Consider the following 20764-nt stretch of genomic DNA (forward strand, 5'->3'; position numbering starts at 1 on the left):
GCTGCCATAAGACACCCAACATTAATTCAATGGTTTAAGAAAGAAAAAGGTAACAGTCCAGGATGGCTGTTTTAGGCAATGGGTAGCTAGCTACCCACATGCCATGATTCAGAGACCCAGAGGGACAATGGCTCTGCTACCTTCAACAAATGACTTCATGAGCAGTGGTGCTCGGCTCATCTCAGTCAGTAGGAAGAAAAGAGTACATACGGCAAGACATCCAAATTTTGGGAGACCAGGAGAGAATTCAGTTACATGGCAATGCCTCTGCAAAGACGGCAGAGGTATGGGGTACCTGGTAAGACAGGTGAGACCCAGCCCAATTCTGTATTTTTGAAAGAAGAACATGGATTTCACTGGAGACCTGTTTTCATTAGGTGTTTAAAAGAATGTAATTTTTTTTAGAAGAATGTAATGTAAATATCCACAGAGACTTAAAATATAAGGCCAGTCCTCAGTTCTGATGTGAGTCTGGGATCTCCGTCACCTTGGCCAGCAGAGGAGCTGTGGGAGCTTTCAGGGGGACGCTTCTTCATGGGTCAGGGAGCGTGCCAGCTGCAGCTCTGACTTACAGGCTGCGTGATCTTGAATGTTCTCATGACAATGTCTACCTGACAAGACTACGGTGTGAATTTAATGACTTTAAATAATATAAGAAAGTAAAATAAACAACTTAGTGGTAGATACGGAATGAGAGCTCAACAGATGAGATTTTCTGCTTCTCTTTTCCACATCGTCTTTTGCTCAGTGGTGCGCCATCTTCTGAAGGAACCAGACTTAGACGGCTTTAGGCAACCTAGAACTGCCCCCTCATCGCCCCTAACTAATTTAATGATTAGGATATGTTTGTAGAGCAGGTAGGATTTAGGGTTTTACTCAATGATACTGGCTTAATCCAAGAAGGGCTATGGCTCATCTTGCCCTTCTCACCTTAGTGAGAGGATCAGGGGGCTGCGCACATCAGGAGGGGGATCAATTCATCTTATTCAGGCACCCAAAAACCTTAATGTGGAAGTTTCTGGGCTGGGCCAGAGCCCATAGTCTGGGTGTTCCCCCCTCAGAAGAAAATTCCAGATTTTTACCAATAAAGTATTCAATGAGAAGGATAGGGTGTGGTGAGATAGAAAGAAAGAATATAAATAAAAGCATTGGTCCTATGTAGTCAACTTCCTCTGCCAGCCAAATAGTGAAAATAGGAGAGATCTAGTAGCAGGTGTATTCATCAAAATTCAGAACCAAAAGGATATATATGCTGAAGAAGTGTGTGTGTGTGTGTGTGTGTGTAGGTGTGTGTGTGTGTGTGTGTGTGTGTGTTTAGGCAGGGGTAGGTGAAAAGGCTACTAAATAAAATTTACAGGGAAAGACAATCAAATCAAATACAGACGAATTATCCTTATATAGGCATTGCAGTAGAGTATGAAAATCTCTAAATAATTTTATAACAAATGTAGCCTGAATAAATAATATCTGTGCCTTTTTACAGGGAGGAGAGTTAATATTTAATATTATAAGCGTACTCTTGTCAAAAGCAGGCAAGAAGAAACTAGGTTACTGGTCTTAGAAACATGCTAAAATGCAAGCAATGTGATAAATCTTTTGTAAGTTGTATTTTTATAAGTTTGCTCTAAACAGCACTGCTGAATATTGTCTGATAAATTGTACAGAAAATTGGCACCCTTTAAATCTTCTGAGAAACCAAATAGTAATATAATATATTAGAAGGAGCATGGCTGCAATTTATGGTAATCATCAAAGACACAGGATAAATTTGTTTTAAATGAGAAAAGTTTATAAAGTAATTAAACTATTTTTCTGACTAGGGAAATATAATTCAGGCCTAGTCTTGTAGAAGTAGCATATTCTTTTGTTCTTGGGGGCTGAAATTTTAGGGAGATATCAACAACAAAAGGAACTGACAGCCCATAATGTGTCTAAAGAAGGGAATACTGTATCTGCATAGAAATTGTTAAAAACAAACAATTGTTCACTCTTTGGCATAGTCAGTCGATAGATATGCTGAAAGCCTGGAATACGCGAGGTCCTCCTGTGTAAGATACAATTTCAACCCTCAAAACTGTTCTCAGCCTCACCTTGTAGACATATTCTACGAGATAAGGCATCCTGTCTCAGCTCATCCAATCAAAATGAGTGCTCGGCTAAGACGCAATTGTTTTTGACAATAAAGCATTTCACGGGCGTGCTTCATGGAAAATGGGGAGTGAGGTAGCGTTTCAGACAACATATTGAAGAGCTTGCCCCCCCTGAAAGAATTGTAGTAACACTGGGCATTAAGGAAGCTAGAAGAATATAAGTCTAAAACCCAAATATAACTGAAGAAGTGCGGCATTGATGATAGCTCTCATTTGCTCAAGAGTAATGTCCATTGTTTTCCTGTCACCACGCTGGCTAGGACAGACACTGCACACTAGAGAGTCCCTTATTCCTATTATCAGGTACAGAGATGAACGCAACAACTCTGCTCAGGGTCTGTGCGGGATTAGTCCCCTCTTGCCATTTCAGTATAAGCAATCAGTTTATGTAATGAAAATGTCATACGTTCCCAATTTCAAGTTGTAAAATAATAAATTACAGAAAAAAATTCATGTGCATGTATGTGTGTGTGTGTATACCTGCTGAATTAGCAGCTTGCTTGTGGTATCACTTTTATTATAAGTGCCGTTTAGGGTAGGTCTGAATTGCTGTGTGGCCATTTCAGTTCAAACAATTAAAAAAGTGTACTTAAAAGTACATATAAATGTTTTTTATCTTAATGCTGTGTTTTTCCTAAGATTTCCTCAAATCCAAAAGACTACATGGTTTTCTCACTGAAACACCCCCCACATCCAATCCCAAGGAAACTTGCAAAAATACACACACACACACACACACACACACACTTGCACACATCCAAATCTACTGTTGTCCTATAATCTAACTGAACTTCTGCCTTTTTATATGATTTCTTTTCCTGGGCTTTCTTTGGCTTGTCCCTTTTCTAGTTTCTTGAGCTGGGTATTTGTTTTCATTTTTTTTTTTTTTAATTTCTACTGGTGGGAGTGTTTGTATTATGAATTTTTCTTTGACCACTGCTTACAGCATATCCCAGAGGTTCTTATATGCAGCATTTTTATTATTTGAGTGAATTCTGTAGTTTCAATCTGTATGCCTCTGTTTCACCAAAGAATTGTCCAATAGAAGAGTTGTGTTTTTTTTTTTTTTTAAATTCCTGGAAAGGCCTCTTAATGTTTTGATTTGTTAATAATTTCTAGTTCTATTGCATTGTAAGTGGAGGGTGTATTTTGTAGTACTTCTGCATTATAGGACATCTTGATGTTTTCCTTGTGAACTGGTATATGGAAAACTTTGTAAATGTTCCATAAGCACCCAAAAAGAAAGTGTATTTTCTATTATCAAAGCCTAAAATTTGATATATAATTATTAGACCTATTTTATTAAGTTGCTCAAGTCTTCTGGCTCTTTAATTTTTGGTTTGTCTACTTGATCTGTCTTGATTTGAGATTGGTGTACTTCTATAATTAGGAATTATAATTCATAATTCAGTCTTTATAGACTTCTATATGCCGTTTCTATGTTCTAGAGTTTTTACTACATCAACATGGTTGCTGTATTCTTTTGTTCATTCATAAGTTTCTTATCATTTTGAATCATGGTATTTAGCACTAAAACATATCTTTGATCAATTTTATAGCTTCTTGGCTTAAATACTACTTTATCTGATACCAAGTTCACATCCCTTCTTTCTCACTGTTTCTGTGGGCCCAGTAAACCTTTGTCTGCTTTGTTTTCTTGCTTTTCTGACTCATTTTAATTATTCCCCTTCTATACAGCATATGGCTGGCACAGCTATGTAAACCAAAGTGAAAATCACATTGTTTTAACAAGTTTACTTCATTCATATTTATTGAGATGACTGATGTGTGTCCTCTAACTTGAATGTCTCAATTCTGTTGGTCTCAATTTTTGTCACAATAATTTTATCATTATGTATATTAGGTTATACTTGCACATTTATTTCTTTACAAAATGTGTATTATTTGCTCTTTAATTAAAAATGGTAACTAGCCAGATGCCTGAGTGGTTCAGTCAGTTAAGCATCTGACGTTGGCTCAGGTCATGGTCTCGGGGTCCTGGGATCAAGCCCTGCATCAGGCTCTCGGCTCTCTCTCTCAAATAAATAAATAAATGAAATCTTTAAAAAATTATAACTAGGAAAAATTATATTTTCATTCTACTTGTTACCTTTGAATTTATATCCTCTATAATGCCCTCTGTTCTATATTTTCTTTGGAAAAGAGTTTTGGATAAAAATTCAGTTTGGAGCCTAGTATAACTTGACTTTCTGGTTTGTTAGTTTTTAACAGTACCCTTGAAATCCTACCTCTTCCTTATATGTCAACCAATGAGCTTATTCTACTTTCTATTTCCCCTCTGTCGCCTCCACTCATATTTAATTGCTTTATTTCTGCTTTGCCACAAAATACAATATCCGTGTGTTCATCTCCCACCCTCACCCATATCCAGTGATACGTTTTTGTCTTAGGTCCACAGTTACACGCAATAAAAAGCCCATCAGTGTTTGGTGAAGTGTTCCCATTCATCTATTAATTGAATAAAGCTAATCTAATAAATTCTTCATGGAGAGCTCATACATACTGAATATTCTAAGTTGTAGGAGTTTAAAACTGTTTAGAGACTTTTAACTGTAGGAAACAAACTGAGGGTTGCTGAAGGGGAGGTGGGTGGGAGGCTGGGGTAACTGGGTGATGGGCGTGAAGAAGGGCACGTGATGTGATGAGGACTGGGTATTACATGCAGGTGCTGAATCATTAAAGTCTACCCAAGAAATTAATAATACACTGTATGTTAAAAAAAAAAAACATTTTATAGGTTTTTAAAAATCTTAATGTTTGACAAACACCTTAGCTGGACATAAAAATCTGTTCATACTACATTCACTCATTCAATTTCTTTTTCTAAAGTGACTTCCTTTTTAGCTCCCCTTGTATTTTATTATTATTGAGGTATGACTGACATACATTATATTAAAGTGTACAACATGAGTCAATATTTGTATACTTTATGAAATAATCACAACTCCTGTGAACATCCATCACTGCACAGAGAAGTTTTTTCCTTGCAATGAGAGCCTGCAAGATTTCTTCTCTTAGCAACTTTCAAATATGCAACATAGCATTACTGACTATAGTCACCAGGCTGTACATTACATCCCCATGACTCACTCATTTTATAACTGAAAGCTTGTACCTTTCAACCCCCTTTACCCATTTTGCCTACTCAGAGTAGACGGATTCTTCCTGGCAATGTTTTTGGCTTAACTTTACTCTGGTCATTAGTTCTGTTCTTGTTTCTTCCTTGTACTTTTTTTTTTTTTTTTTTAACACTTCTTGCTTGACCTCAAAGTCTTGTAGCATTGTGGGAACATAAGAGATCATCTGCTGGGACTTGGTTTTATTTTTCTCTTTTTTCCCTTATTCTTCACTCTGGTTACAGTTATTTTTAAGTTAAGCCACACTCTATCTCCAAGAATGTGGAGTGTGTTGTTCACATGTAGTTCTGTTGATCTCTGTTTTTCTCCATTATATTGCAGGAAATATTGAGCGAGATGGGTTCAAGCACAACTTGTTCTTTAAGCTACTCTCATGACTTCTCTTTTCCCCCAAGAAACCAGAGTCCAAACACTCCATGCTGGGAGTAACTAGAAGGCATTTCCCAAATGCTTCTCAGCATTTACTTAATTCACTTCTTGAGTCTTCATAGGGTTACCATAGTCTAACTAGGCTCAAGGTAAATTTACTTTAAAATCCTTCTTATTCGAAGTCTGTTACTCATGCCCTTAAAAGCACTTAGCCTCCCCAAAGTGAGGAAACAAAATTGCTGAGTCTTTAGGAAGCAGACCTCCTACATTCAATATGCCTGAAGTTCCAGTATAAATAACTCCAGGGTCACGATCTCCTAAATATCTTTCTTGAGAATAAGAAGGGCATTCAGCAACAAAAAATGTAGCTTCATCACTGAAGTGCATCACTGGAAGAGGCTTAGAGATTTTTAGAAATTAAAAATTAAGATAAATAAAAAATGGTTTAAAACTGCCATAGACATCGACCGAGTTATTGCCAGAAACCAGATCTCTTGATTCTCATTCCCGTGCTAGTGTTTTTTGTGTTCTGGTACCCAGTGCATGTGCATTTATTTATACCTACAAAAGAAATCACCCACTCCTCTTCCCTATACCCCCTCCTCTCACAAACATTTAAAAATTAAAAGCAAACGCAGATAAGTTAATTTCAGTACAATTATTTTTTCAATGTAGCTGTCACAATGATTAGAGTTTCAATTTCTTAGAATCAGCAATGTCCAAGTGACTTAGAAATACTGATTGATTATTGGCCAAAAGGAAAATTCCGTATTACAGGTTTGCAAATTCCAGTACAAAAATAGTTTGTGTGTTAGAATAGCCTTTCCTTTTAAGACTACGGAATGCTTCATGAATTTGCATATCATCCTTGCTCAGGGGCCACACTCATCTTTGTATCATTCCAATTTTAGTGTATGTGCTTCTAAAGCAAATGCCAGTATGGTTTCTTATGCTTTCATGCCTAGTTTATATGAGAAAATGCTTCCACAGTATCAAGAACTACATAGTCATTAAGGGTTAAGTTTAGTTGGCTAGCCTGAACAGAAAACCCAGATTTCATGTCCTTCTCATAAATTACTTTGCTGTTAACTAGAGCTTCTGAATAGCAGTGAGAACACACATAATAGTATTCCTTATGCCCTGAGTTGGTATCAAGCCAGTCAAAAGCAAATAAAGTTGAACCCTCTATCAACCAGTAAATGTATGACTTCCAGCAACTTTTATGAAATACTGAACGTGATTATCAACCTACATTTCTACCTTTATAGACTGGTGATCCTCTGTGGACTCGGGAACTAGATGGAAACCCATGAACTAGATGATTTTTTAGATCCCTTTTAACCAGAACATTCTTTGTCTCCGATATCATATAACAAATGCTCTTGTTACATAATAGAAGCCCAAGAACACCCACTTCATGATAAATATAAGGACTATATGGAATTTGGATTTTGATGTATTCATGCAGAACTCTTTTTTTCATCATGCAAAAAATGAGTAAGCTTCAATATACAAAGGTAGAATAAATACTGGTCAACATGGACTTTCTAGTCTCAAATACTGGAGGCTCTTTTTAATATAGCCTCCAAATCTAGGATGAAATGAACAGATTTGTTTTACTAGAGACACTTGCCACCAGCATCACCTATGGGTGTTACATACATAGGTGCACACAGCTCTGTGTTTGAGAAAGGAAGAAGGTAAGACCCTGTCTTTATATGCTGGTTTTCATGTAAGTGACATTTTCTCATGTTGTCAGCATTCAATTTTCCACCGATGCACTTACAAGTTTTCATGAATACTTGAATGCAAATGTGACACTAACCCAGAATGAAGCATGGCTCTCCTTTTAGAGCCCTTGGTGCTGAAACAATGGCAGGTAATAAACACTCACCACTGCCCATTTCCACAGCGAAGTTTCTCATTGCAAACTCACCAACAACTTTTGACCTCTGGACCCAAAGACCATCAATTACCCAGCTTACAGAGGTGGAATATAGTGAATAAGCAGCATCATTTGGCTGTCACCCAGTTAACATCCTATCATAGGTTGAAAAGCAATTTGTCCAATATTTCGACTGCCATGGAGAATTCTTTATTAGCTTTTGGGTAGGTTTGCCTTTCAATCGGATGATTTGAATAGCTTCTGTGGTAGGAGAGATGCTGCCCTCAGATAATGATTTTGCATTTCACCTCATCATTAATGCTTTGGACCTCAAGGGAAGTCACTGTGCCTTTTATGAAGGTCGAAGCATTTTATAACCTTAATAAAGACTCATAGCCTCAGGAACAGCTAGTGTGAGCAAGTGTGGGGGATTGACTGAATAAAAATATAACTAAATTGGCACTTTAGAGTACACTCATAGGAAGACTTCAAATGCAAATCAACAGTTAAAGAGTACAATGACACCCCAAACTTCAGTGTTATTCAAATACACACACACACACACACACAGAAACCGGCATTATTCAAAGAAAAATGAGAGAAATTATCTTTTTTTCTGGAAAAGCTTTTTTCTGTAATTTTATGTTTAATTGCTAAATATTTCACATGGGTGCTACAGCAGCTTGATAGACTTGAATTAAAAACAATTCATAGTCATGGTGATTCTTAATTATTGTAAATTTCTTTCTGTATAGCATCTAGGTCACTGTATCTTGAAGTATAAAATGAATACAATAAGCCAGAGTGATTATGAAAACTACACTACATTTCCCAAGGTCACTCTGTCCCAAATATTACTAATAAATTATTGCTTCCAGTAACTTACTTAAGGGTACTCTCCAGAGGAATCATTTCAATTTAAGAATTCAATGGACTCTTTCAATTTTCCTAGGCTTCTACTTCGTTCCTCCAGGCATTGTTTACTGGCCATACTTCTGTTCACAAGAACTGAGAAAGAAAACAGGAACCCCTATGACAGGCATTGTGATAAAATAATATCTCATCTTCTTTGACTGTGACAGAAACCTTGAGAAAAAGGCATATGGTTCCTGTTTACAGACTGTGCATTAGCGAGCTGAAATAATTTTGCAGGGTCATATTCCTGAGGGGTATCAGCGCTCAGTTGTGCTGAATTCATCCTGTTCTTCAAGTGCAGAAAACCAGACTGTCTACTGCAGCAACAGAGAGAGAGAGGTCAGGAAGGCAGGGGAATGATCTAGAGTAGGACAGTGCTTAGAATACCCGAAAAGATCCTTTGGATGGTAAGACATTTGATCAGGGGGCTGGTTCCAGGGTGAGTCCTGGGGACTCTGACATGACAGGCCAGCCCTGAGACAAGAGAAGCTGTGGTTTGAGTGAGCAGCTTGAAGTGGAAACTTAATAGTCAGCTTGGCATCTGGCTAGATGGACCCCGAGTTTCCCAAGCAATGATGCCATAGGCTACAGGAAGGTTTCAAATATCCAACTTTATTTGTCCACTACTCTGTGAACTTGAGCTATGTGAGGGCAGGGTATGGATCTTTCACTTTATCTCAAATATCAGAAAATGCTTGCTAAAAGGCAGCTTCTCAGTAAATTAATAATAAATGAAGGTGATCAAAAGTCAAGCTAGGCAGAGGAACAAGGTCAGGATTCGGGTTCAGACACCCATCCTAAGCCCACGGCCACTGTTTCTGGGGGTAGATCGCACTCGGTGACTGAAACATGTCAGTGTGCCCAAGAATTCCAAAAATAAAAACAATGCTCGTTCACTTTAACTCCTTCCTTAAGATCTGCCACATCAATATACCGACTTTAGAATCAGAGCTTTCTTGAGCTGGCTAGACTTGCATTACAGAGCAGAAAGCCATTTAATTATTTGAGGTTTATTCAATCTATTCCTACTGTCTTTGCAACTTGTCAACATACCCGCTATTCACCCAAACCTAGAGTTGACCTGTCCCGAGTCACCTGCTCCAGCTTCATGAAGCCCCCCAACTCAGCACAAGCCCTAAAACGTCTTTATCCTCTTAATTCAACCTTCACTCCTTCACTCATTCATTCTTTTGTTCTCAAATATTATTAAAACCAAACTGTGTACCTGGCAATGTGGAGAAAATAGTTAGCTTAGCAGCTATCCTGTAGCATACCAGTTGTCAGGGAAAACAGGAAACGATGCAAGAATTTATAATGTAAAAGGCTTTAATAAGGACAAGTATGGAGAGTTAGCAAATCACATGCCTGGTATTGTTTGTCTTCACAGACACAAATCTTGAGCTGATGTCTATCTCCTCTTTCCTTTTACACCGGGGCAGTGAAAGCTGAATGGGCAACATCTGCCTGCAGTTACATGCACTAACTTCATCCTTTCCTGATCTCGGTTTCCATTTGTCTCATTTCCTTCACTACTAACTTCATTCTCATCCTAAGTTGCCTCAATGAGCAGGATGAGATGGGGTATGAGTAAATACATATACCATCCCAGAAATTCTCCTTTCATCTACTAGGTGTCTAGTGACTTTGGACGTAGCAAACTTGTATATTCATTTTTCTTCCTGGAAAACTACACTGAGAGTAAGACTGAGATTTCCTCAGTATTTAAATGTTTGAGGGGCCTGAGGTATTATTTCCAATACAATGAAGTAAGGCAGAGGTAGTAAGACTATACATTCATTTATTCATTCATACCCTCCTTCATTCACCACTTAGTTATCATGGGGCTATCCTACGCCAGGCACTGTTTTAAACATTGGGAGATGAAATGAAATATGGAGGCTGCATTCTAGAAGAAACAATATATATATGTGCTGTTCAAAGCAAGATATACTGGGGTGCCTGCGTGGCTCAGTTGGTCAAGCATCCAACTCTTGGTTTCTGCTCAGACAGAGGGAGTTCATTTACATTTGTACACCAACCAGTCTTGCTCCCTGAGACATTATTGCACTGACAAGGATAACGTTTTTAACTCTTACAGTGAAGTATTTAGGTTGCAACGATGCTGTTAGGTTGCATCCATCAGGGATTATAGCCATGAGGCTAAGCATAAGCTCTTTTAATATGAAAACATTTAATATACATACTACATATCTTTATAAAATATATTTTATATGTATCATTCTCTATTTTATATATATTCTTCTCTATTATTTATTTCTATTTATATTATTATTATATATTATTTATTTTATATATGTATGTACCTTTTGTTGCATTATATTGAATGATTCAGCTCATTCTGGAGGAAGATTCCTGTTTCTCAACTCTACAGATTAGATGCTATTAAAATACAAATACACATGGTATTTTAAGGGCAGAGCCCTTCCCTCTCTTGAAGAACAGTTTTTATTAGGCTGTGAATGATACAGGAAAAACAGATGGAAGTAAGATTATTACACTGAAAGATTAGCAAAACAAAGAAAGAAAAAAATTTTTTAAAAAATCCCTATAACTCATGAAGGACAATCGGGTGAAAGGAAGAAGGTAATGGAAGAGCGAGACTACACTTCTGGGGAATGATGCTCTTACACCTGGGGAATGTGGGAAGAAGGGAGATGAACAAGCAAGTTAAAGACTGCCAAGATAAAATTGTTTATTAAATATTTCCATGTATTTAAAGAACAACGCTTCCTCCCTAATATAACGAAATGTATCAACTGCAGTCACTTAAAAAAAAAACATAAACAAAAACCAAGCATTTTCTTCTGGAAGTTTGTGTCTGAATCTCAGTAGCATCTACCACGTGGAAGTTTCTGTGTTATTAAGTGATGAGGAGCAACAAATCGATTTGGGGCTGGAAAATCAGTTCTTGGAAAAAAGTGATCAGCCTCTAAAGCTCATGCCTAGTGACTTGAACCTATTTTAAAATGTGTTTTAAAAAATCATAAGATTCCAATTTTATTGCTATGATAAATGGATTTTGGTATAAAGACGTCCTGGCTATAATTCCTCATTACTTTCCAAACCACGTTTATCATTATTAGAAGTTTTATGAGCACCATAAAAATAACAATTGTTGTTAATAGCTACGAAAGCCTACTTAAAAAAAAAAAAAAAGACAAGGGAGTAAAGGTCATGATGAAACAACTCTCCTCCTCTCTTCTCTCTCTCTCACACACACACTCTACACAAATACCCATGAAATAAAAGAAAATGTTCAACTTTATAAACAATGCAATGAAAGCAATGCCTTTATTTTCACTGATCAAATTGACTAACATCTTCCTATAAAATCATATTCAAGTTGACAATGAATCTTTTATGAAATAGATGGGCCTTCTCTTTCATTGAATGGATGATAAGTTGGTATTTTTAGGGGAACAGTGTGGCAATATGAGCCCAAATCACTAAAAATGTTGATATATTTTGATCCAAATAACTTACATCTGGGAATTTACCCTGAGAGAGTAAGTGTTGAATTATACATTGATGTTAAGTGGTGTTTATCAAAGTGTTAATTGCAATAATGAAATATTATGAACATGCAAATATTCAAGAATAAAGAATATTTTTAATAAATTATGGTGTGTTATGTGGAGATTAACTATAGTTTGAAATGGCATACTTTTAAAACATTTTTTGGGAAATCTTTCCTAACATAACACAAGGGGAAAATTAAGATACAAACTATGCATTTGGTAAGATTAAAATTACACTAAATATACACACACATAAATGAATAACTGATGTCCACATGCTATATAGGGTAAAAAAGAAAAAAGTGAAATAGAAATTTTTCGAAACATTAGCTGTGATTTCTCTGTAAGAACATGGGTGACTTTTCTTAAATTTTTTTATTTACATATTTCTCTAACCTGGTTTGTAAGCCAGAGAGATGGAGATAAACATGGGTTTTCAAAACCTTGTGTTCTGTGCAGAGTGTTAGTTGTTCAAGCGAAGGCAGAAAAATAAACAGGCAAATGCAGCCATTAAATACCTCCAAAGCCCAGCCTTGCAGAGAAAGCCGCAGACTGACAACTCTGAGGATAATGTATGGGTGACCAAGGGAAGCAGCATGAATATTTTCTCTTATGAAAGAACCATGAGATTTTGCATATTTAATGTAAAGCTGTGAAAATGTCTGCTTTCATGATCTGATATGAAAGATCCGCGCACATAAAAACTGCTCAGAGTTCAATTTGTCTACTTTGCTGGAAGACTGAGTCAGTCTCTCCTGGGAGGCCACCTTCCCTTTCACAGAGTCTGGATGTCATGGTGAGCCAACATTTGCCCAAAGAGGACATAGGCTCATTTTATTTATATATTTTTGTGTGTGAGAAATGGGAATGCTATTTTCCACATGTCTACTGATGATATGGCATCACAGAATATTTTCATTTTCTTCAAGTTCTGTGCATTCTTTTCTCTACACTTTTGTTCATTTTCTTATTCCTCTTCAGATGAACCCTCGCTTTCTCCTCTGCTCATACAAGTCTAATATTTTCTCCAAGGCCCAAGATAAGTCCCCCATTGCCCATGAAAACCTCTTGACTCAAAAGTCCTCACTGTATCTCTCCCTTTATCATTTCGAGCTCTACATAATTTAACAACTGATCACAGAGTAGTTTTTTCCACAGTTTTCCAATTAGTTCAGGGGTATTAGAAGGCAGGAACCTTGCGGTACAATTGTCCTTTTTTTCCCCCCCAATGCCTAACTCAGTGCTGATCACAATAAAGGCTAATTGAATGATTCCCAAACATGTTTGAAGTAGTTCAGTGTTCCTTCGGCAGGTTTTTAGCAAAACAATTCTTAACGCATTGGGTACCATGAGGTTGTTAAAGAGAGTAGTACTCTAAGGCACATAAGAGAACTTGGACCAGATGGGTCTTCATTTCAATATGGTGGGGGAACATTTCCAATGCTGAAGGACTGCTTCTTTCCACCTCCTCCTGTGTAAACTCTGGCTTGTCACACCTTAATTATTTCACAGCCCCTGCCTGGCATGAAACCAGAAGAGACTGGCTCATTAATGTTCCATTCCAGCACACATTCTTTCCAAAAGCCTTTAAGAAACTCATGAATATTTCATTGTCTCCATAAGTGCCAGGAAGATGGCACCATTATCCAAGAAACGGAATGCTACTTGCTAGGTTTGCTTCCCTGAGCTACTTACTCCCAAACAAGGTACATTCCCTCAACAATCCTTTCAGTGAGCTATACACAGGTGACGTAAATGAAAAGCAGAATTTTAAACAGGGCATTCAATAATGGAAAGCATGGGGAGGGGGCTTCTCTCTTAAGCAGAGATCTGCCTTAGATTGTGTATACAAACTCAACCAGAGCTCAGGAGAGATTAATGAAGTTTAATCTGATTTCTTAATAGCAATTAATGAAAATAAAAAAAACAAAAAGTGAGGGAGGTAAATCTGACCATAGGAAAGGTCTTAATAGACAAGGGAAAAGACTCCGGTCTTTTTCCTTTCTTTTCTCTTCTCCCCTAACCGCACCCCACCTTTTTTTCTTTTTACAGACAACACTTCAAGCCAAGAAAACTCTAGGGAGTTTGAATATTTAATGTTATGCTTTCCCACCCTCTTCTTTCACACTCTTCCCTATATGCTCAAGAGCCATATGATTGAGGCCATAAGGAAAAGCTGCTTTACTCAAATATATCCAAGCTGTGAGCCAAGTTTGAAAATAGAAACTTAAAAAAAAAAAAGTATACTACATTTCAAAGTACCCCAGGTCCATGATGGCTAGTGAATTCTAGGACATAGAACATAATTATCAACCTTGGGCTTGTTAAATGAGATTATATTTTCTAAATATTTATTCCACTGAAAATGTACATTTGACACCCTAGAATTCCTGCAAAAGGCACAGGCATTATTTTCCCATTTTATAGGTGAGAAAACGGACATGGAGAAGTTAAAAGATTTCTCTCAAGAAAATACATAGCTATCTGACGGTGGATCTAACTGTAAAATGCATACCCACTGATCAGTCCACATCTTTTTAATTGAAACCATGTGCTGTATTCCCAAGGGGCATTCCTTTCCTGGAGACTTAATATTCTCTGGGCAAAATTAACACCAATATAAGCACTGTTTCAAGGTATTTTAAAATTGGGTGCAAGACCTAGTTCAAAATTGGCATGAGAAAAAGAATTTGTATGAAACACTAGGAAATATCTCCAACTGACAACTAATTATCTTTTTTTCATAGCTTAAAAATACTGTTTGAAAAGATCTGACCACTAAGAATGTCATTTCGAGCACAGAATTGGGTGTGAACTCAACAGCTCAGCACCACTCATCTGAATTCATTAGACCATGTTCCTTTCTTTTTGTTCTTTTTATTCTATCTTCATGAAAGGGACAGGTCATTATCTGCAATCTGACAACAGAGGAGACAATTAAAATGCAAGTTGACCATTACTAAAATAATAACAGAGTTATCACTTCAGCTAGTGCTACATGCCCTTTTTTCCTATAACTAAATACAATTCTGGATACAATCTCTGCAAATTAAAATTTGCTCCAGTTTGAAATTGTTTCCCTGATAACCAATCCAGGAGTTTTGCCTATAACACTCTCCTTCTGTGGCCAGTCAACTTTGCATATAGGCAAATAACACAAATAACACTGGGTGATTTGAGGCACAGAAAATACCCCCTTCTGACCAGTCCCCACCTGCTGATGGAACGTTATTGCTAAGAGGAGTGGTGCTTCTAAGATTCAGCCACTGCAGTGTGGTTCCCAGAGAACCCTAAGACTGGACACAGAATCGAGACCTTAAATGTCAGCCCTGTACAGTGAAAAAGATCTCAGGCAGTTTGAATGGGCTTCTCAGGTAGAGGTGGCCCTCAAATCCTCACCATCTATAAGCCATCTACCAAATAAATATTGGTGGATGTGTTAAATCTATTTAGGTGGGATTAATTTTTCTTCCTTGCAAATGTATCAAAGAAACCAGGAAAAGGCAGACACAAAAAACTGGCAAGACCGTATGAACTAAATACAACATAAATGTCACAAAATCATTGATTGAGCTTATATAGTGCAAGACCCTTGCACTAGGAAGCAGAGAAACTGAATTGTAATCCCAGATCTGTCACTAAGTAGTAATAAATGTATCTTCCTAGCCTATCTTCCTAGGCTGTGTCAGGATTAGATAACTAATGTGAAAGTTAGACAATAAAGTAAGCGAAAATGCTCTTAGTAGTTTCTTGGTCTGAATATTGTTAATAGATTAAGCAAAAATAAAAAGGTAAGGTAAAAGCACAATTATAGAAATACCTAAGTCCTTTGTGACTCAATGTAACTATGCAGCTTTATATTCTGTACAGTGCATATTTATAACTGAGGAGATTGTTCGTGGCCTGGAAACTAAAATTAAAAATAATTGCACAAGAATGTTCTAAAAATTCCCTGGTAACGTTCATCAAAATTCTGCAAAATAGGAATTTTTTCTTTTCTAATTTATATACTAGATTCCTATTTCTGAAAACTAATATGAAGTATTTTCTTCAGAATCTCATTTCCCGATTAAGCAATCTCAATGTCTATAGTGGTTAAACATCAATAAGATAAGTATTGCACTCACTTGTGTTCAAATCTGCATTTAGCCTTGGGGAACACACAGAAGTAAAAGACATCCCCGGCACTGAATAAGTTTAAAATTTAACTTCATGGGAATTTACAGTAAGTCACAGAATTTTTTTTTTAGTATTAGAAGTGAAGGTAGAACTGCAACGTTTTATGAGACAGGATTTCCCATAATCCTCAAGGGAAATGAGGCACTGTGGATCATTCGCACATTCCTTCTTATCCTCTCTTGTTTTAAAATTTCTTTTCACCGCCACCTTCCCCTTGGAACACACACATCTAGGGACAATATTACCTTGTTCCTCACCTTTCGCCAAGCTTCTTGAAAGCCAATTGTTTCCCTGAGGTCCTGTCTGCAGGGCGCCACTTGCCCAAGGCGATCGCTAACACCAATGACACCCACCTGAGGTTGTATCTGGCATGTTCTACCTAGTGCTGCTAATTCACTTGGAGTACATGGAGTCTGCTTCCTAAGTTATTAAAGGAAACACTTTTTCCAAACTTTCTGCTGCTCAGTACACAACCAGGCATCTTTTCCATCTCCAAGGTCAGCACCCTCTCCCTTTGCTTCCTGACCACTCTCCTTTGCCACATGCTTTAGGTGTTTGTGACGGTAGCACTCTACTTCTGTATTAGTGAGGATAATAATAAACGCTATTTAAAAATCCCAATGCCTTCAAATAATGAAAAAAATCTCTCTCTTCCACCAGTGCAAAGGGAATCAGAGGACTCTGAAACCACATGATGGAAGGAACCCAGATCCCTGAGTTGCCGCGAGGGAGCCTGTCTTTTTTCCATTAAACTGTGTGGTGAGGAACACCAAATATTCTCAGTGTTTTGTCACTGAGATTTTGGGATCGTTTGTTATAACAAGTAGACTGATCCTAAGTAACTATCCCCCTTAAAGACCTACCTTGCTCATTGAACACCACCACTATAAACCCAGTTGCCTGAACCAGGAACCGGGGCATGAGTTTGGTTTTTACTTTTTTCTTATTCCCACTTTTCCATCTCTCACAAAGACTTTTTGATTCTACCCCTACATGTAACATCTCTGAAATGTGTGTACTTCCTGGTACCATCAGTACATAATCTCATTTCCAGTTACCAATATTCTTTCCCATATTGCACAGCCTCAAAGCACTTTATCCTTCATTTCAACTTCTAGACCCAATAATCCATTTTCCACACAGCATCCTGAGTGAGCTTTTTAAGGGTCCAGCCTGGTCATATCATTTCCCTGCTTGTTATCTTTCAAGGAATTGCTATTGCCACAGGATACAGTTCTAATTACTTAGATCAGTTATTAAGACCTCTCGTGACCTGGTCCCTTTTCCTCATCAGCCTCAATTTGCCACTTGCCCTTCAACTCTACACAGTTTTTGAAGGCATCATTCTCTCCCATGCCTCTGAGCCTCTGCAATCCTTAACTTCTACCTAAAGCTCTTCCCACGACTTCATGTCCTCTTCTCCCTTGCTTTCATTTTAAACTTTGTTTCTTGGAAGTCTTTCTTGACTCCCTAAAATAGTTGGATTATGTGTCTCATGTCATATTGTCACAGAACATTGATTTCATATGTAACTACTGCCTTCTTGTCACTTTCCCTAAACCCTACATTCCTTATGGTCAGGGACTGGCGCTCAGAGTGTGCTCGATACATATTGAATAAGTGAACGATTAACCCTCTCTTTGTATAAAGAGTTGCTTGTGGAGAGGTCAGTATAATTACAGACTAGAGTCTTTAAAATCTCCAGAGTTTATAAGAAGTCTTATCTGCTGTCTTAAATGCAAAAGATTCCCACTATTTTGCGCCTCTTTGATATATGGAATATATATAGGGCTCATGGCTGAATGTCTAGGGAAAAAACCTAGAAATTTAATATGAATATTTATATTCCTACATTTCTTTTTTTTTTAATATGGAATGCTTCATGAATTTACGTGTCATCCTTGTGCAAGAATTTTAGTATACACGCTGCCAAAGCAAACACTACACTCTTACATTTCTATTCCATAAGCTAATTATTTTTAGAAGTTTGCCTATTGCTACAGATACACACAAACAAACATAAAGTACTTCTGCATTTTTCAAATAGAAGTGAAATTCATAAGACCTGCATGCATACCTAGAAGCACATTCACCAGATACATCCACATAAGCACAATTCCAATCAAGGCAAAAGACTGAACCTAAACTAACAGTAAGCCCTTAGAATCAAAATCACCAAGAAAATCTAATTTAATCATATTGCAGTGCTCATCCTTTCAGTAGTCCCAATTCTACCCTTGACAATAATCAACGCCATTTCTTATCATTTTCTTTTTGTGATTTATCCCAAAAATGTAAACAAACTCATCTAAATGAGCTCATCTAAAAATACTGAGTTCTATTTAATAAATTCCTTTTTACTGGAAACAATGTGTCAAAAAAAAACCCCAAATGGGTCATTAAAATAATTATTGTGACTGTGTAATTTTACTGCCCAAATTACCTAAATAAATAGTTTACCGCAGCAAAATGCAAGCTTACTGTCTTTTCACTTACTTTCAAATGAAAAGAAAGAACTGTTCCTGATGTTCTCAAAAATCCACACTGCTCGTAGACATGATGGTTTCTGATTCATGAGAACTCCATTGCTTCAGTCCCATAGGTGTAACATGCTTTGAGAGAATATTCACATTTGTTGTCTTGTTTTTTCATATTTCATATTTAATAATTTTATTCTAATTTCACAGTTATTGAAGCTACATAACACGGCTGTGCTGTCCTATATCTGGACTTGCTGCATGTAACATTACGTGTTTGCCACCTGCCCTAGAATTCATTCTTAGTCTTTTTAGAGGCATGCATAACTCTTAAAGCATCCATGCTTGTATTCTAATCTGCTTATCTTTTAAATTGAACAGGTTCAAAAATTGTTGTCTATAAGAACGAACAAAATCTGAACATTACTGAAAGCTAATTTTAGGGGGCTAGGAAAGGGCTTCACTTTTACTCAACATTTTTTTGCCCTGCATGAAAAAGGCTCAAATCCTTTTAATCAGGCACCAATCTTCTTTCTATTCCTATACATAAAACTAAAAACACAAAGGGGTGAAAGGGGAGAAAACCAGTGACATATAATGTCTGGTATTTAAATATTGACTATTATGTTTCTAACGAGTTTTTAAGAAGAGGAGAGAGAGTGAGGTTACTGGTCATGGCAGAAAGAAGAGACCAGTATACCAAAGACTAACTCCACCAATTTCAGAACTTTGAATATAACTCCTTCTCCAGTTATGATTTACCCACTCCTGACCCTAGCTGATTCAGTTGATGAAGGAAGGACTTCAGATCATGTGATTCATTCTTTACCCCTCAAAATCAAACACATATTCATTTTTTTATGAATAAGTACCCCTTGAAGACAACTTACAAATTCAATCATAGCATATTAAGTATCCTAAGTCATTCAGTAACTATTAAAAAAATGAATTCCTTATCTAGTTTTAAAATTTTTAATGTATTTTAACTTTGAGAACTTTTAGTGTAATCTTAACAACAACAAAAAAGATGTTTTGTTGACTTGAAGTGCCTTCAGAATCAGACCACACCAAAGTAAAAATCAAAGCCAGGAGAATTACCATTTACTAAGCTTTGAACTTATATACCAAACTATGCATTTTACCCACATAATGCTTTAAATCTTTGCAAAGATCTATAAGGTAGATGTTACAGTCCCATTTAAACACAAACAACATCAAAACAATGCTGAGAAAGATTAAGTAATCTAATAGCCCAAGTCAAACAGTGAGTCTGCAGGGTGTGGTTAGATCTCAGTGCCTGGATGACTCAGTTGTTAAGCATCTGCCTTCGGCTCAGGGTGTGATCCCAGAGTCCTGGGATCGAGCCCCCCATCAGGCTCCTCTGCTGGGAGACTGCTTCTTTCTCTCATACTCCCCCTGCCTGTGTTCCCTCTCTTGCTGGCTATCTCTCTCTCTGTCAAATAAATAAATAAAATCTTTAAAAAAAAAAAAAAAAAGATCTCAGTTCTGGACGATGCAGAACCCTTGTGATGGGAAGATAGGTGGCAGCAAACCGACCTTGACAGAAAGGTCTGTGTCCCACAGACGTGGTACTGAAGAGAAAGGGCCAAGAACACAATGGAGCAACAACAGAGCAAGAGGGATCTGGAAGCTACTCCTGGTCTCCTAGACAGCAAGCACTGTACACATTACAGACTCACCAAAGGGTGGGCCTATAAACAGTAACACTGAGGTTGTGTCCTGATTCTACAACCAAGACTTCAGGATTTCTGTTATAACCTCTGCTAGGGATGGGTGAGCAAGTATTCACCTAAATGTGTTTGGAACAGAGAACAAACAAGACCTTAGCACCTGATGAGGATGGTCAGGGAGTCCTTTCCTAGAAAGAATTATCATCTTCTGAAGAAGTGCCTGGAGATGGAGTGAAAGGAAATAATATCTCAAAGAAAATACGAACATACCAAACCATAATCCTGGTCATTTTATGGGTTTCACAGCAATCTACTTGTTAAAGGAAGATGGCCTCAGACTTTCTGGAACCATATTTGGTTCTCTATAAGGGTCACTCTTAAAGTTGGACTTAACACAGGTA

General features: G+C 37.3%; 1 long non-coding RNA gene and 1 pseudogene across 1 annotated transcript in view; both read right to left on the reverse strand.

Annotated features, from left to right (window-relative positions):
- Window positions 1–20764, reverse strand: part of LOC123000873 (uncharacterized) — a 356107-nt gene that overhangs the window by 135566 nt on the left and 199777 nt on the right. The window lies entirely within an intron of this gene.
- On the reverse strand, window positions 6509–6608 carry LOC113253596 (U6 spliceosomal RNA; annotated as a pseudogene).

Source organism: Ursus arctos, unplaced genomic scaffold (assembly GCF_023065955.2).
Source record: "Ursus arctos isolate Adak ecotype North America unplaced genomic scaffold, UrsArc2.0 scaffold_17, whole genome shotgun sequence".
NCBI lineage: Eukaryota > Metazoa > Chordata > Mammalia > Carnivora > Ursidae > Ursus > Ursus arctos.